Here is a 25,897-nt window from a genome sequence, read left to right as displayed (position 1 = left end):
TCACGAGACAGGACCCTGTCAGAGGAGTCAGATAACACATCCAACAAGGAGAAAACCTAGTTTAGCCATAGAAGGGAACTAGCTTCCTAAACCTAGCTCCTATTTAGCTAGAATCTATTCTTAGCCTCTGTAGTTAGTGAAATACTCTACAAATAGAGTTCGTGTTAGGATTATACTACGAGTCGTTCTTCTGGAGTTTATTTGCAGTTTTACCTCATTGTAAAGTAGGAGGCTGTGAAGATCTTATGTAACAGAGTCGATGTTGTAATTCTATAGACATGCCTTGGACCCGCATATGTTTCTGTTGTACCACTCTGAGCGATATAATACTAGTGGAACGGTGTTTCATTAGTGTTATATCAGACTTGCATACTACACCATGCAGTGGTATGCCGGGTCACCACAGCTGGTATCAGAGCAAATGCTTTGACCCTTGGATTAAAACCCTTTAAACGAGACCTATAGGATTGGTAGTGTCTATAGGAAGTTGTCTTAGTTGAACCAAATATTCTTATGACTTGTGATGGATATTCACTTGAGAATAATCCTGACACACTTGAGTCAACATTTCCTACCTATCCTTCCTAAGTGAAGTTAGTTAGCTAATCCAAAACATGTAGCACATCAATAAGTCCTTAAAACAATAGATGAGTAGATCATAGTTGGTATACAATACGTGGTAGTCCAAAGAGAGGATACAACCATAAGGAAGATATCCTATTGGAAGATGTGTACCAACACATGTTATAGTTAAATAAGAATTACTCAGACCTGTACTAGAAGTAATATCAAGTGATGAAGATATTTAAGATATCCTAATAGAAGATGTAGACCCAGATAAGTCTTGAGTAAGTAAAATTATCTAGACCTGTTAAACAATTGATAGTAAGTGATAAAAATATGAGTTATATGAGGTAATATAAACCATGATGAGTCAATCATGGGAGGTAAGGAGGAGAGATAGGAATAAAATATGCCTACTTACATGGTAGAGATAGACATCATATATGATTCACCTGAGAATCATTATGTGATGGATTAGAACATCATAAATATTTAGGAGAAGTACAATAAGAAGTCAGGTGTTCAACAATAGTGCAAGAATTGTGTTCCAAAACCATGGGAAGTGTGCCAAGCACATCATGACCATAGTCTTATGATAGAAACACTTGGAAGTATAGGAGCTATATCCTAATAAATAGGTATTCAGAGTAGACATGTTAGAACTAATTGTATTATAGGAAGTAGTCCTCAATAACACGTATATATGTTATACTATTTTGTTAGTACTTCCAAAGAAAACTAGGTTAACTTCAACTATTCTAGGCCACTTTGTTTCAAGTTTATCTCCTTGCAAATGTGCAACTAAGATAAATGTTGAGACAAATAGTAGAAATCCACATATTCGTGCTAAGTATCACGATGTAAACCTATCTTATGTGGTGTTATATACTACACATCAGAGCCTGATGTTTAGAGATGTCTTACTCAACTATTATATTCAGGCTTATGATGGTGTGTATCATATGCACAAAGCTGAATCTTCTTGAATTTTATTGGATCTTCATTGATTGACTAGATCCATACATGAAGTCTGACTTTGATATGCAAATGCATGTTGCTATATCAAGTTCTTACTTGATGCTATATATCTAGAGGGTAATGGTATTCATGTGAGGAAGTGACGAATTGTGAAGATTCTGAAGACAAGATGAAGGATCATCAAGAATAGAAGCAAAATTGTGGGAAGTAACCACAATACTCTGAAGGAAGTACCAACCAAAACTCATGCTTAGCCTCAACAGAGGAGTACTTTAGCAAGGAAGAAGCATGAAGGTGATAAATATGATGAGTATGGTGAAGCTGAAGCAGATCCATAGTCAACATAGAAGAGGGAATGCATGGGAAATCACTTAGGATACTATATTTATAGTGTCAGCTAGTGGTTTTCTTGCAAAATAAACCCTGAATGAAGGAAGATGATATATGAAACAAGAGCAGATATAAGAAGACCATAGTGATATCAGAAGACCATAGTTGATATAGGATCCATACTGCGAGATAAAGTAGAAGATGTCTCGTCCAGTTAATTAGAACCTATAATAGAATCCATTTTTAGATATCAAATAGCCACAATTGATATCAACTAGTCCATAATTGGATTCTTCATACCAAGACGTTGTGAACAAATAAAATTTTGTCAACCAAATAGCAATGACCTATAATAATTTAGTCGAAGAATTAACATTGGATGTCCACAATTGAGTGGATGCACCACAGATATTCTTCACAAGACCTAGAAGAGTACAAACCATAAGCTATACTTAGACCTATATTCCAACCATCAATCCAATGGTTGGAAGAAAAGGAGTTGAAGCCATAAGAAAACTCTAAGGGGTAGAGTAAAGATTGAGTTGGATGTACAGTAACTCAATACTTTAAGCTTTATAGAAGCAGAAGGTCTGAACTGAGGGAAGTTCGATCTTATTTTCATAAGATTAATGAACACTACTTTCAGAAGGATGTCAGACTAGAAGCCGAGGTTCATACCTCGAGGAAGTAAGAAGTGGACTATAACTTGAGAAAGTGAGAAATATTTACTCAGAAGTACGATAGCTCAAGTAAACTAAGGTTAATGAAGTTGGACGAAGGAAATACCGGAGACCAAATATAGCTCAAGAAGGTCAAAGACTGAAGGAGTTTAACAATACCAAAATCAAAGACTAATAGAATGATTCCCTTCATGGAACCTAAAGAACCCAAAATAGTTATAGGTATCAACTATAAGCCATGACTGGATAGACTAAATGAGTCTAATCCATTCTTAGTAAAATAAACAATCAAGACCATTTCCATGGTAAATACCTTACTAAGTACCATTACTGTAATTTTGGCAGTAAGGGAAAACAAAGACCTAGTTTTACCAACTAGTAAATGTTATGAAATTAGTCATCAATTAAGACTATCAGTACATAGAGAAGTCCCAATCATTGAATCTTCAATGAGAAAGAAAACAAGATTATGATATTGAAAGAAATCATGGAATTGAAGTAAGAAGCCATGGCCCAGAGACAGACACTAATGGATTCCAGGAAGAATCTGGACAAGAGATATATTCAATTATATCCAGTGAGATCAATACGGAGTTCGAGAAAAGATGTAGACTACACAAGTCAGATCCACACTCCGAAACGTGAGAGAGTTCAAACTTCGAGGACGAAGTTTAATTTAAGGGGTAGAGACTGTAATATCCCAGGATTTGGGGTTACAAAAATAGAGGAAACAGATGTGTGCATTGCATTTATGCATAGAAAATCTGGGGAATTTTCGCGCATTCATCTAAAACACAAAGTGATCGAGGTTTCTCTTGTGTCGATGGAATTGATGTGTGTCATCGACACAAGTGCGATAAATCTCGACATGACCTTTATTGATTTATTATGTTTTCGAGGGAAATAGTTTGAATTCAAATTCAATTATGAAAGACATAATTCAAATCATAAATTGACTTTGGAATTTGAAATTTAAACAAGTATATAAATATAATATGAAAAAGTAAATACACTTGATAAGTCCAAATAAATAAATGAGTTAACTTTATTACAAATAACATTATTCAATAACTTACAAGCTAGAAAAGAAATGTAAAATTACAAAATAAGAAAAGAAAACCCTAAAACTAAATCTTCATCTTCTGAATCCTTATTCTTCTTTTCCTGCACTAAGAAAAACAAAACAAAAGACAAGCAAATAATTGTGTCATGGTTAGAAATGTTTGCCTTCACCTTTGGTGAGGCAATATTACTGTTGGTGGCTAGCAAAAGGGTTTCAAGAACTACTCTTGATCCCTAATGATGATTAGAGGGAATTAATTCTTTATTAGGCAACCGCAGGAAGAAATGGATCATATAAGGGACAGATGGGTCAATTGGATCATGGAACATTCATCAAGAAGGCAACCAGGGACTAGAGGAAATAGTAGCTGATCCATATCACAAGGCAACGTAATTTGAGGCAACAAGGCAACTATTTAAAATTTCCTCTAATCTAGCTAGCAACCATGAAGGCTTACAAGATGATATAAAGTGATCATATTTGACATGGAAAAGTCAAAATGATCTTAAGCAAATATTTATAAACCACTTGATAATTAAGCAGTAGCTTAATTAATATTTAAGCAACCAAATCATTAAACCATAAATAGTTGTTCACGTAGTTATCAGCCATTGAGATAGATAAGGAAAGCTCACAGTAGTCCACACAAAAAGAAAGAAAAGACCAGGGATAATTATCCATGCCCATCGGTAGCTTGTATAAGGGGGGAAGCACTCAACTTGGCAACTTGTACCCACAGGTGCGGTGGGGACCATTTGCAAGCAGCACACACAACACATTCAGCTGTGTGTTGTCATCACCACAGTGAACAGCCCCACTGTATATAACCAGTACACACCCATGCCTTAGCCGAAACACCCAGCAGCAATTCTCTGCAACCATTACACTAGCAAAAATCCACCAAGATGTGAAGAGCAACCCAAGAACCACCACCGAAATCGGAAGCTGGAACTGGGAAGAAATAGAAGAAGCTGGGAGGTGCAGGTCATCCACCCGAAGATGGATAGTCTGAATCAGGAACTAACATACAAGATGCAGCAGGTAGAAATTACCAACCAATCTCAATATGTCATGTAGTACCAGTTTTTGCGTAGTCATCTTCAGCCAAAGAAAAAGAATCAACACAGTCATTCCATCTAGCTATCCTTCCACTAGATTTTCATCTAGGAGGATAGAAAAATGTATTCCTCTCAAATCTGCATAGAGGTGCTATGCTGAATCATCACTGAGGATAAAAAGAAAAGACAGTATAGCATCTGTTCTTATTTCAAGTGGGTGCCTCAACCTTTGCATCATCGGCAAGGCTACAAGATCAAGCATATAATCTGTTCTTATCAATTTATATTTAGAACCAGAGAAACCATCTATGAGGGCAGCTAGATCCATAAACACAAGCCAGCCATCAAGTAAATCATCAAGCACCAATATCTCTACCTTGTTGCTTAAACTCAACCCATACATGCAACATCAAATTATTATACCAAGATAATTATGCCTGGATGAATAAACCATCCAAACAGGGGCACCACAACTACACATCCACAACAAGAGTGTCCATATAGATAAATTTCAGAGAATTACTTGGGGTCCAGGAACGATCCCAGGCCAACCAAGTTATCTCCAAGCAGAGCCATAATTAAAGCAATCATCTAATTGCCACCCAGCCAACAAGCATCATGTATTGCCCAAGCAGCACAAGTACTAACCATGAATTGCTTTTCCAGCATGTTTGAGCTCAATTAAGATTAAACAGCAAGTACTCACTGAACTTTTTCAGCTAACACAACAGATCCATATTGTAGTGTATATACAGTTCCTTCAGTAAAAGTAACACAGCCAGACACACATGCCATGGATGAAAAGAATCACCCAAACAGAGCCATCCTTGCACCAACTACACCAGGATCAATCAAGCTATAAATTAAGCTCATGGAAGAGATCACCACGAGCTAAGCATTACTGGCCCAAACCACATTTCTCAATCCCCACTATAAGCACACCAATCAATGGGCGCATTAAATCAACTAGCAGTAGATGCACAGGTACTGGAAATCACCACTCTTAAGCAACAATTAACAGCAATGCTACAATCACCACAAGTAGATAGCTTAGGCAGTACATCCAACATAAATAGAAGAGAGGAGAGAATAACAGCTCACAGTGAGGTAGAGGGTTCATGCAAGAAGCGGACGCCGGGGTTGCAGTCGCGGACGCCGTCCAGCCGGCGTCGAGGAGGAAGTAGTCACGACAGCACAGAACAGCACCGCAGCACCACACCACCAGATCGTCACCACACCGCCACCAATTCACCACCAAAACGACCGACCAGTAGATGGAGGACGCCGGGATTGCAGGGGATGCCGTCCCACCAGCGTCGAGTAGCAGTAGTCGAGGCGGCGGATGAGGGTGAAGCCTCACCGGACAGCAGCGGCGACCAACATCGGCCGGGATTGAAGCGGAGGTGGCGCCACAGTAGGATTGGGGGCAAACCAAGGGGAGCACGAAAATCAAATCGAAGAAAGGGGAGTTGAAGAGCAGGTCAAGGCGGACCAAAGCCCTCTCACACCGGCGCCGGGGCAGTCCGGAGGCGGCCGGGGAAAAAGCGCCGGAGCCGGTAGCGGCCGCGGTGACCAAGCCAACCCGCAAGCTAGGGTTTGCCGCGGGCGCGCAGGCGAGGGTGTAGAGATGATGTGCCGTAGGGTGTTCAGTGGAGGAGAGGGCGGTGCAACTTTGCCGGCGTGCGGCGGCGCCGGGCATGGCCAGCGGCGGCAGCATTGCGTGCTCGTGTAGATATACGGATAGGAAGGAGAACCGGAGTGAGATAGGAACGAGCGAGGCGTGTTCGTCTTGGTCGTGTTGAACTTGTACATGCGCCGTGGACATGTATAACCCGACTATGTGCATACGTCTGTGCTAAATTGGCCCACGTAATCCACCAGAGCTGTATGTCCCTAACTATAACTATACAAGTTGATTGAGTTAGATGATGTATAATAATTGTATTATTGCATTTATGTGCGCCTATTTTACAGATTAAAAAAATCTGAAATATAAATATAACTTGTTTTCTAATTAAAAAAAATGTAATGAAAATTATTCATGCAGCAAATAAATTTTAAATTTTAAAATCAAGTTCACTATAATATTATAAAGCCCTAAAGGTTCTAAATCCAATTCAAATTCAATAATTAACTAAATTTTACTAAAGTAAATAGAAACCAGTAAGAAAATAAGGAAAACATTAAAACTACTTTTCCTTTATTACTAAATTGTTAAATCCTTACTTTAAGGATTTAAAACCTTAGTTAATAATTATCCTAATTATTAATTGTTTAAAAATAATAAAATGCCAAACTCAATATTATTGTATTTCAAAGTTATTAATAACTTCAACTTTAGAATGAAGTTATTACTCATAGAACTATAAAGTAATTAGGAAACCCTAGTTCCATATTGAATAAAGAACACAACCTCATAATTTTATGTGGGATTCTAAAACCCTAATTCATTAGGAACCCTAGCTTCACAAATCCATATGAACCCTAATTGGTCCTAAACCTAAACCCTAGGTTATACTATGTGATCATCCTACTTTCTTTTAAATCTTAGAACCATATAGAACCTAGATACTTGTCATGTCCACATAAAAAGTAGAAACCCTATCACTACTAAATTAGTATCCCATGTGTTCATCTTCATCAGACCTAGAGGATCAAATAGGGTTAAACAAATGTAGAACCTAGTTCCAATCCTCAGAGACATCAACCTTACATATCCATGCTTAGCATCACATCAATGTGATGAATCTCAGGAGCAACCATGCCAAATCTTGAGCATTACATAACCATATTCCACTAAAACCTATTAGTGTTGGATACTTATCCACCATCCTATTTAGGAGCCATTTATTCCTTACTTAATAGAACCAACAGTAAAACCTAAACCACCTCAACCTCAATTGCAATACTTCTTATTACTTAAGAAGTATGTTCTTCAAAAGTTATTCTTTTGAAGTAAATAAAGAACCATCATCAACCCTGCTTATAAGGACCTATAAACCCTAGATAGCTATTTCCTAACATGATGAACCAATCTTGATAGCAACTATTTATAATAAATTGCTTAGAATGCCTAGGCTTAACTCAACCTTACAAGCCCTTGGTGTTGATGAATCCAACTAGGTTGTGATCCATCTAATACTTACTCCAGAAACTAGATGAAACCATAGTCAACCATAGAACCCCATCAATCTAATTATCATACTTGTTCTTTATTCAAGAAAATGTTCTTCAAAAGTTATTATTTTTAAATATATAATAAGTAATCATCAACCATGCAATATTAGACTTAAAATTGACAACTACTCTTTACTTATTATACAACTACTATTCCTGGGTGTGTATGATTGTTACTATGCATTTACCACCTGCTTATGATTCTAAAACAAACAACCCTGAATAAGAACCTTGTTTGTGAATCACTCTAAAAGTGCAACACACCCTGAACCAATCATTACAACTCACTGATCCTAAATCATCGGGGTTAGGTCACGCTTAGAGCGATTGCATCTCATACTTATGCATTATTGCATCCTTGCCAATCTTTTAAACATCATCCTTACCGGACGATGATGCTATTTCAGAATTTGGAGTTATTGCGTATCGAAGACCTTGCTCGCATAATCTTGCGGTCAAGAAAGGCAAGTTCATCACTTGCTCATGTCATTTGAGTATCTTTATCAAATTACTTGCAAAGTACTATGATTATCACTATTGCATAAAAACCAAAACCACTATTTTCATAACTATGAATATGACTATGTGGTGGGCAATGGAACCATGGATTGTGTTGATATGGTGGAGGTTCCATTGCAAGGGTTTATATCCATCTAGGATTAAACAACAAATGTCGCCGATGATTCTTGTGCCGTAATACCCGTGTTAACCATAAGATCCGGAGTGGGACGGAATAGTCAATTGTATTTCCACCTCTTGTACATCAACGGATGCGCTTTACCGTAGACCCTTGATCCAAGAGAGGACAAGTGGTACCCTTGATCCAAGAGAGGACAAGTGGTAGGGTGGGGGTCCCGATAAAGTCCCCACGGTAATTGCGGTCTATGATGGGTTGCAGCTGCCGGCGAAGGAGTTCATGGTAGAGACCTGAACTGTTGTCGTGGTCGGGGTCCGTCCCTAAGGGGTGTAAGTGGACCGACGAGGACCCAGGGTCGGAGTTTGCAACAACGGGTGGGTGTATGAGGCAGCGGTGGAATATGATTGGCTATGACCTTATACCGGGCCTCACACCAAAGGAAGTGTGGACGAGAACTATAGACTCGGTTGGCACCAAGGTTAAGATCTCTTATGGGTAAAACAACACACCTCTGCAGAGTGTAAAGAACCGTGACCTGTCACTCCCTGTTCCGGGATAAGGAACTGCGAACGCGGCCGGAAAGGAGCTCCATGAAGTTCTAGTAAACCGGTGAAGGCCGACGGACATAGTTCTTCCGAATAAAAGCAACCTTTTGAAGAAATGGTTATGAAAACCTGCATGGGTATTAGACTTTCCTGGTCTAATGTTGTAGCTAGTGCATTAAACACCTCTTTCCTATAATGAACTTGTTGAGTACGCTCGTACTCATCCCACTCTTAAATCCCCCGCTTAGATATGGAGGCATCGAAGGAGGATCTACAAGTGCAACTCAAAGTCCGAGGAGTCAACAACTACTTCACGAGACAGGACCTCGTCAGAGGAGTCAGATACCACATCCAACAAGGAGAAAACCTAGTTTAGCCATAGAAGGGAACTAGCTTCCTAAACCTAGCTCCTATTTAGCTAGAATCTATTCTTAGCCTCTGTAGTTAGTGAAATACTCTACAAATAGAGTTCGTGTTAGGATTAGACTACGAGTCGTTCTTCTGGAGTTTATTTGCAGTTTTACCTCATTGTAAAGTAGGATGCTGTGAAGATCTTATGTAACAGAGTCGATGTTGTAATTCTATAGACATGCCTTGGACCCGCATATGTTTCTGTTGTACCACTCTGAGCGATATAATACTAGTGGAACGGTGTTTCATTGGTGTTATATCAGACTTGCATACTACACCATGCAGTGGTATGCCGGGTCACCACACTTCTCTAGTGATGTTATTAAAGTAGTCTATTCCTCCTTGATGATATAATGTGGACAGTGTGTGCATCATGTAGTACTTGGCGTAGGTTATGATTGTGATCTCTTGTAGATTATGAAGTTAACTATTACTATGTACTCTAGAGTTACTTTAATATGAACTCCGGATTCACTCTCCATGGTGTGACAAGTGACAGTGTTTGCATCGTGTGTGATTCCTTTATGACGTTGTGGAGCTTGTTTACTCCGGCTTGAGGGTCCTCTCGTAGCCCTACACAATGAATGGTGTTTGTTATCCAACAATAGAGTCTTTGAAAGTAGCATAAGAGAAGAGAACTTATTTATTTATGTGATCATTGTTGAGAGTGTCCACTAGTGAAAGTATGATCCCTAGGTCTTGTTTATAAGCATTGAAACACCGTTTTTAACAAGTTCTGTTACATGTTTGCTTGCTGCCATCTTTATTTCAGATTGCAATTACTACTTACAATCATCCATATTACTTGTATTTCACTATCTCTTCGCCGAACTAGTGCACCTATACATCTGACAAGTGTATTAGGTGTGTCGGGGACACAAGAGACTTCTTGTATCGTAATTGCAGGGTTGCTTGAGAGGGATATCTTTGACCTCTACCTCCTTGAGTTCGATAAACCTTGGGTGATTCACTTAAGGGAAACTTGCCGCTGTTCTACAAACCTCTGCTCTTGGAGGCCCAACACTGTCTACAAGAATAGAAGCGTGCGTAGACATCACTTATTCTTCTGCCGCATGGGGCGCTAGCTATGGCACCGCCCGCATAGGGCACACGTGGGCCTAGCCCATTAAGTGTGATTGTTGTTTTTCGTTCTTGGGTTTTCTTTTGTCCAGTGGTTTCTTCTTCTGAGTTTTTCTTTCTATTTGGTTTTCTTTCAGGTTTTCCTTTTTCTAGCCTGGTTTTCAGTTTCTTATGGTTTTCTTCAGAAGTATTTTGGTTTGGTTATGCAGCGGTTTTTCCTTTCTGTCGGTCTTTTTTAAACCTTTTCAATTTTGTTTTTTTTGTTTTGAACTTTTTAAAAATTTAAACATTTTTAGTTTTCAACATGTTTCAAAGTAAAAAAAAATTATATTTAAATATATTAATCTGAGCATTTATTAAATTTAAACATTTTTAGATTCAAACATTTTTTTAATTTAAACATTTAAAAAATCTAAAGAAAAAGAAAGAAACCTTACCTGTTATTTGGCGCACAAATGCGGCCCATGAAGCACGTGAGCAAGGGGAGACGACCTGGAAGGCTCGGTTAGCTGTGACATGTTGGTATATTTGAAATACATGTAAATTGTAATAGGCTCAGGGAAGAAAGTGCGTCCCTCAAGTCTGGCCACGCGCATTAAACATTATATTGATATGATCATCGAGTACCTATTCATGACCAAGTCTAACCACATACGTGAACCCTCTTCATCACGTATATGGATCTCGCCGCCTGCAGGTATGATCTTGATTAATGTTGATGTTGCTCTATTTGCTTTTTCTCGTTGCATGGGAGTGGGAGTGGTGATCCAAGACCACAGTGGTGAATGTTGCTTGCAGTAATGCTTACCAAGAGGTCATCATTCCCGAGCTAGCTGAAGCAATGGCGGTGCGAAGGGCACTTACTTTTTATAAGGAGGAGATGATCCCTTTCCCCCGGGGATCCAACGCACGACATCCTCCTCTTTCTACGCATGCCACGTGCCCCATGCATGCCCACGTAACCCTTTCCCAAACCTTAGCGTTATCTCACTTCCGTCCCTCATCTTCCCTGTAAGGCGCTAGCAGCACAACCACGGGGAGCACTGGCTCCACCCGCTCACCCAGATTCCTCTTCTCCCTGTTGCGCGTGTTCCACCTACGTCTTGCCTCGCTGCCCCTCCCGCTCTTCCTCATTGGGCTTTCTCTTCCTCACACGACCTTCCGTCGCTCTCACTTGTATCTATAAAGTTGATCCACCATCTTCTCCGGTCGCGGTCGGCCCCAACTCTCCCCAACGCCGAAAAATGTTGGCACCACCTTGCACGCGCTCCTCCTTCCTTGACTATCTCTTGCTAGCGGTGGGGCTTGGTATTACGAGCGCGTGTGCACACTGCTACAAGGTCCTGGTGGTGTTGCTGCCGGCGGTGGGGCGAGGTGGTACAAGAGCCTTGCGACATTGCTGCCGTCGTTTGGGTGCAGTGCTACAAAGACTTGGCGACGCTGCTACCGGCGGTGGGGTGCGGTGCTACAAAGGCTTAGAGGGGCGGTTGTCGGCGTTTGGGAGCGGTGCTACAAGAGCTTAGCGGAGCTGCTGCCGACATTTGGGCGCGGTGGTACAAGGGCTTGGCGGCGCTGCTGACGGAGTTTGGGCCAGTTGCTACAAGCCCTGGGTGGTGTTGTTGTTGCCTGATAGCTCCAAATTTCGATGCTTTTTACTACGGATGTTCCACCACCTATCTCTTGGTTTCATTGGGTTTTTATTGGATTTTGTGTTTCAACTAATGTTAATATCGCAATCTAGGTGAAACCTTGATTTTGAATTATGTATTTCAGGAAACCATCATTTATGGAGGATCCGAGGACATTTATGGGCTAACTGCAACGGAATAAAGACATTTCCTTTTGAGGCCAAATCCATCTTGGCGATCCAGGAACTTTAGCGGGCATTGGTACGGGTGAAGGTGCCTGTACTGCTAGCCCTAACTGGGCGGCGCCACCTTCCCCTTGTCAAACCAAACCCTTTTCGTGAAGGGCAATAGACGAAAAACACAACGCATCAACCACCATTCTAGAACAGAAGAGATCAGATCTGAAGAAGGAGAAGACCATTCTCGACTCCATCGAAGCTCAATCTCATCAAGATCACCACCTCATTCATTATACCCCACTTGTACTGAGAGAGAGAGAGAGATTCATACTTGTAAGATTAGGGATTGAAACCTCTATTCCATCTTGGTTTGTATTTGATTTGATCTTCAACTACTGTGGCTTGCTACGGTAATATCGAGATGAATTCTATTTACTTTGATATGATATCATTATGTTATTCTCCTCTCATGTGTGAGTAGATCCTATTGGCGTGAGAGACGTACGAGATTGGTGAGATGTGATGTGCCAATTTTATTCCATCTATTTGTAAATTTATGATTAAGATGATTATATATCAGTATGAATGTTTATGTGCACCTAATGCTGTTATCTAATTTAAGGGTCCATATAGCATGATCTCAATAACTCATAAACATGAACTTGTGTGCTAGTGAATCGATGACCCCCGAGTGACACGACTGATATAAAAGAGGATCTAGCAATACTCAAGGAATCACAAGGAACCACCAAGCTTAAAGATTTACTCCGATTTAACCACCTTAATTGATGCGCTGACCATGACTTTGGTAACAGGCAGAAGGATTATTAGAGGAAGATGAAATCTATCAAGAAGAATCTTTCTCTCTTACAGGTTACTTGCGTTCTCAGATATAAATAGGAAGAATCATATTCACTTATCACTTTTATTTAACTAAGCATATTCACTATCACCATGAACCGAATCACCCCGCGCCTACTTTTTCATCTGCAGAAACCCGTTTATTTCTTATTAGCCGTTTCCTTTTATGCACTTTACTTTATTGCATTCTCAACACTCCAAAATCCTATCATTTACACTCACCATTTTCCATTTCAATTCTTGCAATCAATTCACCTAAGACTTGTGACACCTTGGGTGTGACAAAAACATCGCAGATAAACATCCTCGTACGCTCCTTGCTGGGACACGATATAAAAACCAAAAATAATACTTCCACGAAAATATGCACGAATGACCATGTGTTCTTGCAGGCTATCACTGCCGGTGGTAGGCGCATTGCTACAAGGGCTTGGCAGCGCTGCTCCCAGGATTTAGGCACGATACTGCCAAGGGAAGGACGGCGCTATTGCAACGACGTGGGATGCACTGGGTGAGGAGGTGCTTCCAGCACTGAGACGCGGTGCTACGAGCGCGGACGTGCGCTGCTACGATCGTCCAATCACGGTGCTACGAGCATCGAGGGGCGGTGCTACCAGCGCCCAGGGACTTTGCTGCAAGGTGGTGAGGATGGCACTACAGCGAGAGCTGACGATATTGCTACACCAGCGCACCGTGCGGGGAAAGGAAGGCAGAGTTACATTGTCGGTCAGAGTTCTCTCGCACGGCGTGTGTGGGGAGAGGTTCAGAGGATACGGTGGGGAATTTTTCTTCAATCATAGTGAGATTTTTCTATGGTGTGGTGAGGTCTACGTGTGTTAGTTGACCGAGGGAACAATCTTATCTCAATCGAACATCCTGCACATCATGATCGGACGGTCTGGGAGGCAGGGGATCGGAGCGCACGATCCTCAGGGGAAGCTCAACTCCCCTCATTAATAGAACACACAAGTTCTCTCTCAGGAAAAAGTGCATCCCATGAAGCATCTGCTTCAGGCGGAGCCCAATTGAAGCGTCACTTAAAACCGAGAATAGGGACACCCGGCCTACAACCTTATATGTGGGTTCTAGTTTCTTCAGCCTCTGAGGTTTGCGGATCTCTCCTACGGCCTACAATAAGTCTCCCCACAAACCAAGACTTTTCAACCGGATAGAAATTTGGTGCACATGAGTACCAGTGGATCTTTTTTAAAAAAGTAATTAAAAATCATATTTCTAAGTTTCAGAAAAATCTGAAAATAAATCATGATGTAGTAAGTATTGTATCCCACAAACGTGTAAATTTTCAACTGGAAATAATATGTATTTTTGGCTGCACAAAAATAATAAAAATGTGAATCTGAGTATAGTGATTCAAATCTCCAAAAAAATCAGACTTTGTCATTTTTGTGTAGCTTAAAAAACAAAACATTGTAATTGAGAATTTAATAGGTTAGTGGAATAAATCATCAAAATTGCATGGGTGAACCTGGGAGCAAGCGCACTCTATATGGAAAAAAAATATAATAATTCAGAAAAAGGTCAAAAAAAATTAAATGTTTTTGGGAATCAAAGATGATCATGTATTGTACTCGTATACGAAAGATTCACCATGGAATAACTTCTCTTGTTTCCTGGGTGAAAAAAACAGACTTGAAGGTCCTATATTAAAGTACTATTCACGCTATATTCGTCATAGATTTGTTTTTTTTTCCTGAAGTCAATGTGAAACATTTTTTGGCCAAACAAATTTATACGAGTACAATACTTGATTATCTTTGATTCCCAAAAGGATTCGAATTTTTTTGACTTTATTTGAAATTATTACATTTTTTAGAGAATATAGGGTGCGCCTGCACCCGAGAGCCAAAAGTCCGGGTCAAATAAATCATTAGCTACTTTAGAATTTTGTTACATAAGTTTTTGAAATATATAAATATATTTTTCTAATTTTTTAATACAATAAGAGCACTGGTGCCCATGATTCGTCCTCAACCAATCTCAAAACAAACAAAAAAGAAAACCTAGGTTGCTCGGCGCAAACCCTGGTAGCTCTACCATGTCGCCTCTGCTGCGCTCTCCAGCCATCCGCCGCGCTCTCTCGGCCGCCTCATCGGGAGGACCGCAGGGAGGTTCCTTCCTCCGTGCGCCCTCAGCAGCAGCCCCCGCCGCTGCAGGAGAGGGACGAGCGACCGTCCGCCGTGGTCTTGGGCTCCCGACCGTGCCGCGCCGCCACCTCTCCGGACAAGAGCAGAGCGGCAAGCCTCCTACTCTTTCCACCGATCAGGTGAAGAAAATACCCTAAATCTCTCCGCGATTTCTTTTACCTTGCGAGGCACTAGCCTTTTCCAGTTACTGATGCCTGTGACGGTTGCAAATTGCCTGTTACACGTATTGTTACCGCTTACTGCACCGCGTGACATTTTGGTGTTGCTTCATATCACTATCGCTGTATGGACCACCCAGCAGTCTGAAGTCTTAACTTGCATTCCCAAATTCCCAATGCACCAAACACTGACCACCCCTTGTGGGTTAATTCCATTGGGTGCTACTTTTCGTGCTGTTTTGAGTTAATTGGTACTGAAAAAAAATCATGTTTGAGATTAAACCTTGAGCCTTAATCTTGGTGATGAATCATGATGCATATACTAGTTCATGTGAGATGCCCCATCTATGTCATAGAACATCTTTTGGCCACAAACATGGTCTACCCACATGTCTGCAAGGTGGTTCCTTTATTTTTCCTCAGAACGTTTGGCTTCAAAATTATAAGAAATGAACTGATGGTTATAATGGTTTGAAGGATGTTTTGAACTCGTGTTCTTAAATAATTGAGAGATCTATCCAAAAGAGCATCCGAGAAATTCAAGTGTGTGGATTATCTTGTGTCTTGTTTTGAAAGCATGTTGTTATGCAAACGTTAGCTTTCTATCTTTATTAGTAGATTTTCTTTGTGCAATTTCTACAGTTGCTAGTTCTCTATGTTCCTTACTAAAGCTTCTAGCCGAACATTTCATATAGTTGATTCTAGATTATAAGCACAGTTCACTATGCTCCATGCATACTTAGCAAGTGGACAGAGAAAAAATGATTCTTTTTTTTGGCGGTAAGGGCTCAATTCATTCCATACCAGACAGGTTACAGTCATTGTTCACACAGTTACAAAGAAAATCTGGGCACATAGCGAGCCAAGATCTACCCTGCCTAATCTCTGAAGCTTTTCTAGCACACAGGTGAGCTGCAACATTCGCAGTTCTGTGAGCAAAAGAGAGAGAAAAACTAGTGAAAACCTTACTAATCTCCCTAATTTCACCAAGAACCAGAGCCACCTCCGGTCGGAGGTAGATGCCACTGCTCCACATCTTAGTCAGCATCATGGAGTCGCTTTCCATCATCAGCTTTTGAACACCAGCGGCCCTAGCCCAACGAACACCATCTCTCACCGATGTAGCTTCCATGATGAGCGCACTTGCAACATTAGGATACCAGTGTGCCGAGGCCATGATGAAGCTGCCGTCATTAGCACGCTCGATAACACCGGACGTGCCTTCTTGAGCAGCAGCATTGAAGGCCCCATCAGCATTGATCTTGATGAATCCAGGGTCAGGCGGTTTCCATTTCTCACAAGCCTTGCGAACAATCAGGCCATCAGTTTTAGATCCTGCATTCCACAGGTCATGAGCCGTATCCACAGCTCATTGCACAGTTTTCATAAGATTAACATTCATGTTCCCATGCATACGGTCATTCCTGGCCTTCCAAATCACCCACATACCACAGAGAATTATGTTTGCATCTTTAGTAGGAATAATGGTGCCATCAACAATGTCTCTGGCCCAAGAAACAGGGTGCAAGGATGGGATTTTGATACCAGTAAGTTTCTTGACCTCCATCCAGAATAAGTGAGCCAGGCTGCAATCAACCAGAGCGTGCATGGTGGTCTCCCTATCAGCACCACAACTAGTACAGACGGGAATGTGATCCATGTGCCTACCATGAAGCACATTCTTGCAGGGCATGTAATTATTTATAACTTGCCACCAGAAGACCTTGATTTTCGGAGGCACAGTCATTGTCCAGAGAGCCTTCCAACATGGATCCGAGTTGCCCAAAGAAGAAGATTCCCTGATGGTCATGGAGGCACCAGCGCATAAAAGACAATATGTAGATCTGACAGAGAAAATGCCATTTCTTTCTCCATCCCAGGCCCAAACATCCTCAACTAGATGGCCAACAGGCACACAGGAGATAGCCTAGACGTCCGCATCGCAAAGATTCTGCCTTCAGCTTCACAACATCCCAGGCATCACCATGATCAGTCAGTAGCTCACCCGCAAGGGAAACCGTCGCATATGCTGGTCTGACCAGCGGCTTGAAGCCCGGGTATCCTTGCTTAGCTATCCCTGCTTAGCCAGCATTGCTTGGTTAAAAAACCGTAGTCCCTAAACCCCATACCCCCTTCAGACTTCGGAATGGCAATATCAGCCCATTTCTTCCAGTGAATCCTCCTTTTGTTGTCATTTTCACCCCACCAGAACCTAGCAATAATACTGGCAATCTTCTTACAAGTTTTCACCGAGAGCTGGAAGCAAATCATTGAGAACAGGGGAATGGCCTGGGCCACCGCTTTGATAAGAACCTCCCTAGCCGCGCCACTCATGTACTTGACATTCCAGGTATTAACTAGTTTCAGAGAAAAAATGATACACAGTTGCTAGATTATCACATAATTGACACTTTTTATCTGCAGGCAAAGCTTCTCCATCCAACAATTTCTTTGTTAGGATTCAATATCTAGTGCTCCCTCCGATCCATAATAATTGTACTAAATCCCCGACACTTATTATGGATGGGAGGGAGTAATGAACATCATGAATTTTTTTATTCACATAGGTATTGCTTTGCAGAATATTTTTTATGGAAAATTACGGTCTGTCATCTTCAGCTCTTTGTACATTTAGCAACCTGTGGAATATTTATCATTAAGTATCCAAATTGTACATCTTTTGTTCAGGTTGAAAGTGTCCCTACAGGCTACAGGGTCCTTCTGAAATCTATTTTTTCAATGCACTGTTAGGCTTAGATACCACATAAACCCCGGTGCATTGTTTGAAGGCATTGCCATAGCATGCTTAAGTGCTGAGGTGCCCCGGGATTGTGAGTGGTCTGCCTTGGCTTAGATATTAAGCGTACAGGTGTCTCAGTGTCAGTGGTGCTGTTAGAGCTGCCACCGCTTGTTCCTAGCTGCATCGTCACTGTGGTTGTTCCTGGGGCTTGAAGACAATAACAATGCCACTTCACAGCACTCCAGCGAGCATCCCGGCATGACTCTGATTTCACATTGCACTGGTGTTGTTTTGAGGAAGAAGGGATGCTGCGGCAAGGGAGTTGGGGACATAAGGAGAAGGGAGGAGATTTAGGGTTGTGTGCTGCTACCATGAGGAAAGAGAGCAGAAAGTGTGTGGCGGCTGTGGTGATGGAGTATAGAGGAATTAGGTCATGGGGAGGAGTATATCACTAACTGGGCGTTTGGCAACGGGTAGATGTATAAATAGTGGCCCAGTCTTTCTTATTTTTCCTTGCTATGTATGCGTTAAACTGCTGATTGCTCTCTGCGTGCAATGTCTACGGCGTTTCCATCCTCGCCTTGAGTGCTTATAAAAGGTAAGGCGGGGGTTAGGCGCCTCGCCATGCAACCTTGAAAACAATTCCCCAGTGGTTCTGAATGCTGTGAACAACCTGCGATACATTTGATTCAATGGCTTGTCATCAGTCGATTTGTCCTCCCAAAACCTGGTTTGCTCATTTGACTCATGGCTTGTCATCAGTCGATTTGTCCTCCCCAAACCAGGTTTGCTCCCACTCTCAACTTTTCTTTGCACCAAGTGAAGAAGGTATCTTTAGCTTTAATGAGGCCTGACCAAAATGATTTTTCTGCTTTGATCTTTTCCCCTGAGAGAGTGGTATCACTTGGCATTTTCTTATATACCAGCTGTTTCAACATGTCATATTTATTTTCTAATTATTTGTTCGACCAATTTCGTGTGCAATGTTCATGTTTCTTAAGTCCAATACCCCTGAGCCTTGGGTCGACCACATGGAATATTCTCTTACGGAAAAATTGCCTTGGGACCCTTAAAGGTTTTGTAACTTGTTTAATACTGTTTGAATTCCATTCTGTCAGATGGATTTATGACATCTCCATTCATGTTATGCAAGTTTTAGCATTTTGCTGAGAAAATAACGAGCTCTTTTCAGAAATCCTGAAATTATATTCTCTAGTAAGGTTTTAGGCAACAACGAGGACACTACGAGGTCTCTCACTTACAGCCGGCTGACAATACTATTTGATTTTCTGGTGGTGTGCAGATCAATGCGATAAATCAGAATCTGAAGAAAATGCAAGCTGCTATGGACAATGGATTAGTTGTATGTGGAACCATTAGATTGTAAGTATTAGCCCCAAATTTGCTTAGATGCGCTTCTAACTATGTAATTGGCGTATCCTTATATATTCAATACTTGCGAATACAGTCTCCTTGAGGAAGGCAAGCTACGCAGTCCGTTTGTCCAGTGTGCGTGGATGCTTGGTGTTACTAGCTTGCTTGGTTTCTTCTGCCGGACAAGTGATGAGTCAGCGAAGGGAGGCTAATCCGGTATTCTTGGCGCTTTTCTTTTGATTAGTACTAAAAACATCGGCTTCTACTTAGGAGAATCATTAATGCATTTTATGAGTACAATTACATGCTGACCTTCATCCAGGTGCTTTATTGTCGTCTGCAGACCGTAATTTGACCTGAAGGAGGGAGAGCCATTTCGAGAAATGCCTGAGGTATGCTTCAAGGATCTAGATGCACCTGAAGAGTATTTTTTTGTTTTGTTTTGATGGTATTAATTTAGGGCACTTGTTAACCTGTTTATGAAAAAGACTGCGTGTCTTCCCTTTTAGCAAGAGAGGAGGAGTCCCATAGAACTCCTGGAACGAGTTGCTGTGGCACTGTTTGCATATCTAATCTCAACTTATGTTATTGTCGATCCAGGTTGTATGAATCTAAGTGTATCTGATGAATTTAAACATGTTTAATCTTTAACCTAGGTTGTATGAGCGAGTTGCTGTGCACTGTTAGATTGTTTGGTGTTTTGGAAGAAGGTTCCCTCTGCCGTGATTTCACAATCAAATTATGTGTCATCCTGCTGGTTTTATGCATACTGTTAGAAGAATATTAAGATCCACATCCAAGTAATAATATGTTAAAAATATCCAGGAATGTCTCTTTGACACATGGGCACCAATGCTGTCTTGACTTTCAAATTTTTGAAAATTTCAAAATCTCATATTTCCACTATTAAAAAAATCGGCTGAGAAACCGATTTATTGTGCATTGGGTGGTAACCGATAAGATTTTGGCATATCGGCTCATTTATCGCCCGCACCGATATTTTGGCCGATTTTTTCAGGTAGCCGATATTTCTCCCGATTTTCACTCAGGGCCAATATTTTGGTTGTTTTCAATGAAATTTCGCTGAAATTCGGTATGGCGGTCAATATTTTCGTCCTATAATATTGTTGAACTGTGCATTAGCTCAAAATTTCCATTTTTATTGATTCAAATTTTGTTCAATGCTATAATATTATTTTTGCGCAACTTATTATAAAAAGTTTAGCGCCAAAAATTAGGATTTAACAAAAAAAACCCGATAAATAATTGACCGATAAAATCAATTAATCAGCCGATAAGCGACAAATCTCCATTTTGAGGAAGACCGAGAAGTTAACGATTAATGATTTCTTAAACATTGCATATTTCTAAGTCTCAAAAAATTATGACGTTAAATATATAGATAGATATATATGGGAGAGGTGTATAAAAAAAACCATTAAAAGTATTTTGTATTTTAAATAATATGAAAAAGACAAATTTCAGTAAAGGGTAGTAAAATAGTATTACAATACTGCATCCTTTTGACAGATTTTTTTTTGTATTTTCTAAAATTTAAAGTATTTTTTGCTGGAATTTTTTTGCATACACTTCTCATGTACATATCTATCTACATATTCAACATCATAATTTTTGAAAACATAAAATGTGAGGTTTTGAATTTTTTAAAAAATTAAAAGTAAAGGGAGCATTGCTATCCATGTGCACCAAATCCCAAAATATTCTTGCTTCACCTTTCTTTCTCCGTGAAAGCGATGAACATGTCACGCCCCGAAACCGGGCCTAGTCGTGACAACGCCACATATTTATAATCTCGCGATTATAAACATGTAAGGCTCAAAAGATAACAACTTTACAAGTTATAACAACACTTTATTTGCTATCTTTTCTATTACACAGTCATAATACATTATTTATTTTCCCTTCCCGTAGTACTATTCCTAGGCTTCGCCGTCATCTTAAAAAAAGACCTAATTCTGCAAAAGAAATGGAAGTGGCAAGGGTGAGTATGAGGCCATACTCAGCAAGTAGATACAACGGAAGAATAGATGACAATGAATTATCAGGAATCAAAGGAGAATAACAAAGTGTCAGTCAGAACCAGATATTGTGGATACAATAAAGGAATGGAACTTAACGAAAATGGACAAGGAAAATATTGGCATCACACATGACAGCAAGCGTCCCAACCCGGGAGTCACAGGGGTGAAATTCCACACTTTTACGCTATGCAGAGGGGGTACTCCGACATCGACAGTCTTGACTAGCTCCACCGTGCCAGCCAAGCAGTGCCCTTTTTACCCGCTAAGACCCGGACACTCTGACCTACTGATGCCGGTCGCTCCTACGGATTCATCACCGACACGTTCCCGAACAGAGGCCGTCCCCAGCGTAGAACACAGACAGTCCCATACCCGAACTGTGACCGGTACAATACGTTCGCCATCGTGATACCAATACGATAAGATCAGGATATTCGCAGGTAAGTGATACAAATCACTATCTTGAGGTCAATAACCTCAAGGCTCCACATGAGTTCCCGCAGATCATGCGATTCCGAAAGCCGGAGATGACTACCCGTCACACTCCAACAACACGATGATCAAACATGAATAAGGATCATGATGCAACAATAGTAATAGGATAACAAGTATTATAAGAGATCTAAAAGGAAATACACCTGAGACGGAAATAAGAAACTAGTAGAGCATCTACTAGCAGAATCAAGGGATTAGAAGAACAAACTACTTGCCTTGGTACAAGATCTTTTCTTTGTATAAACCTGATCAGCCCCAATATTCCAAATGATCACTCGCACGTACGATAGTATAACCGAATATCTACGTAGACCTGTACAACGCAGATAAGAAGTACACGCCGGCCTGGCTCTCTCGCGTCGCGTCAACGACCTCTCCTTGTTTCTCAATCTAAGTAGAGTTTGATCTCTCTCTCACTCTCGGTGCTTTCTCGCAACGACGCAGCATCTCTGTATCGGTTACTCTCGATGGAGTGTGATATGGTCTGAGAGTGCACGCGGTACATGAAAGCTGGTCTATTTATAGGACGTGGTTGTCAGTACTGGCATACAATATCGATCTGAGCTGCAGCCGCCGCTTGACTCCTCGAATGGTCTAGCTGCTGCCCCTAAACGTGAGTCAAAGACCAATCCAGTGTAGCTACGTGTCAACACTGCACAGGCTACTGCCATGCACGATATTTTGGCCGATTTTTTCAGGTAGCCGATATTTCTCCCGATTTTCACTCAGGGTCAATATTTTGATTGTTTTCAATGAAATTTCGCTGAAATTCGGTATGGCGGTCGATATTTTCGTCCTATAATATTATTGAACTGTGCATTAGCTCAAAATTTCCATTTTTATTGATTCAAATTTTGTTCAATGCTATAATATTATTTTTGCGCAACTTATTATAAAATGTTTAGCGCCAAAAATTAGGATTTAGCAAAAAAAACCCGATAAATAGTTGACCGATAAAATCAATTAATCAGCCGATAAGCGACAAATCTCCATTTTGAGGAAGACCGAGAAGTTAACGATTAATGATTTCTTAAACATTGCATATTTCTAAGTCTCAAAAAATTATGACGTTAAATATATAGATAGATATATATGGGAGAGGTGTATGAAAAAAAAACCATTAAAAGTATTTTGTATTTTAAATAATATGAAAAAGACAAATTTCAGTAAAGGGTAGTAAAATAGTATTACAATACTGCATCCTTTTGTCAGATTTTTTTTTGTATTTTCTAAAATTTAAAGTATTTTTTGCTGGAATTTTTTTGCATACACTTCTCATGTACATATCTATCTACATATTCAACATCATAATTTTTGAAAACATAAAATGTGAGGTTTTGAATTTTTTAAAAAATTAAAAGTAAAGGGAGCATTGCTATCCATGTGCACCAAATCCCAAAATATTCTTGCTTCACCTTTCTTTCTCCGTGAAAGCGATGAACATGTCACGCCCGAAACCGGGCCTAGTCGTGACAACGCCACATATTTATAATCTCGCGATTATAAACATGTAAGGCTCAAAAGATAACAACTTTACAAGCTATAACAACACTTTATTTGCTATCTTTTCTATTACACAGTCATAATACATTATTTATTTTCCCTTCCCGTAGTACTATTCCTAGGCTTCGCCGTCATCTTAAAAAAAGACCTAATTCTGCAAAAGAAATGGAAGTGGCAAGGGTGAGTATGAGGCCATACTCAGCAAGTAGATACAACGGAAGAATAGATGACAATGAATTATCAGGAATCAAAGGAGAATAACAAAGTGTCAGTCGGAACCAGATATTGTGGATACAATAAAGGAATGGAACTTAACGAAAATGGACAAGGAAAATATTGGCATCACACATGACAGCAAGCGTCCCAACCCGGGAGTCACAGGGGTGAAATTCCACACTTTTACGCTCTGCAGAGGGGGTACTCCGACATCGACAGTCTTGACTAGCTCCACCGTGCCAGCCAAGCAGTGCCCTTTTTACCCGCTAAGACCCGGACACTCTGACCTACTGATGCCGGTCGCTCCTACGGATTCATCACCGACACGTTCCCGAACAGAGGCCGTCCCCAGCGTAGAACACAGACAGTCCCATACCCGAACTGTGACCGGTACAATACGTTTGCCGTCGTGATACCAATACGATAAGATCAGGATATTCGCAGGTAAGTGATACAAATCACTATCTTGAGGTCAATAACCTCAAGGCTCCACATGAGTTCCCGCAGATCATGCGATTCCGAAAGCCGGAGATGACTACCCGTCACACTCCAACAACACGATGATCAAACATGAATAAGGATCATGATGCAACAATAGTAATAGGATAACAAGTATTATAAGAGATCTAAAAGGAAATACACCTGAGACGGAAATAAGAAACTAGTAGAGCATCTACTAGCAGAATCAAGGGATTAGAAGAACAAACTACTTGCCTTGGTACAAGATCTTTTCTTTGTATAAACCTGATCAGCCCCAATATTCCAAATGATCACTCGCACGTACGATAGTATAACCGAATATCTACGTAGACCTGTACAACGCAGATAAGAAGTACACGCCGGCCTGGCTCTCTCGCGTCGCGTCAACGACCTCTCCTTGTTTCTCAATCTAAGTAGAGTTTGATCTCTCTCTCACTCTCGGTGCTTTCTCGCAACGACGCAGCATCTCTGTATCGGTTACTCTCGATGGAGTGTGATATGGTCTGAGAGTGCACGCGGTACATGAAAGCTGGTCTATTTATAGGACGTGGTTGTCAGTACTGGCATACAATATCGATCTGAGCTGCAGCCGCCGCTTGACTCCTCGAATGGTCTAGCTGCTGCCCCTAAACGTGAGTCAAAGACCAATCCAGTGTAGCTACGTGTCAACACTGCACAGGCTACTGCCATGCACGACTCCACGTAGGACTTGCTAGTCGGCCGATGCATCCAGCAAGAAGCCACGTCCCATCTTCTGGCTAATTCTCTCACGTTGCTAGAGCTAGTATCAGACGTGACTAAATGCATCCATACATGCACATGCAAAGCAGCTCCATCGATGCATGCATGCATCGCTAGTACTAGGGGTCATGCACATAAAACATCTTGCCATCTTTTATTAGCTCTCCAAACTTTAGTTGTATGCAAGGATCAACATTTTTTTAGCAAAACTACAATAATTAGGAGCTATCTATCATTTAACTCAAATTAAATAATCGCACAAAATTTTGGGTTATCACAGGACAGGTCAAACGCTGCGACTTGGCCACTACACCTGCATTTCAGATCACCTAGCTGACACGCCATACCGCGCAACGCCCGATGATGGATGGATCGATTGACACGGCCGGTCTGTACACACAGTCCGAGCATAAGCAATTTAGGGTATGTCGAATAATTGATCGCCTTCAACCCGTGTGCCCAAAACACCGATTTAGGCTGGCGCAGACCAATAGAGTGTTCGGCGTGCCGAGCTGGTCCCCTCTACACGGGGATTGTTGTAGACGCGTTGGACGCAACGCAGGGTCGACGTGAAGACTTGCGGGCTAGTTGTGTCATCGGCACAGAACCAAAGCACCACACCTTTTCCTTAATGGCAGCGATGGTTTACGAGGTAGAAGCAGATGAGATGTCCCGTCGGTGTTGCCCCTCCTTCACGCGTCGTCGCCGTCCGTGCGGCACGACTTCTTCCTGCCTTTTCCCCACCGCTTCCCGGCCTTTCTCCGTCTCATTCCGTCCCACCTCCGCCTATAA

At 41.1% G+C, this 25,897-nt stretch overlaps 1 long non-coding RNA gene across 1 annotated transcript; it reads left to right on the top strand.

Moving 5' to 3' along the window:
• Positions 1-15,334: 15,334 nt before the first annotated feature.
• LOC124685848 lies at positions 15,335-20,258 on the top strand. The gene is made up of 4 exons (XR_006997630.1): positions 15,335-15,475; positions 19,558-19,637; positions 19,723-19,844; positions 19,972-20,258. It is a non-coding gene; the product is annotated as an uncharacterized LOC124685848 (long non-coding RNA).
• Positions 20,259-25,897: the final 5,639 nt, after the last annotated feature.

Source organism: Lolium rigidum, chromosome 2 (genome assembly GCF_022539505.1).
Source record: "Lolium rigidum isolate FL_2022 chromosome 2, APGP_CSIRO_Lrig_0.1, whole genome shotgun sequence".
NCBI classification, from domain to species: Eukaryota; Viridiplantae; Streptophyta; class Magnoliopsida; order Poales; family Poaceae; genus Lolium; species Lolium rigidum.
Note: the sequence above shows the minus strand (reverse complement) of the source record. Positions and strands in the feature narration are given on the sequence as shown.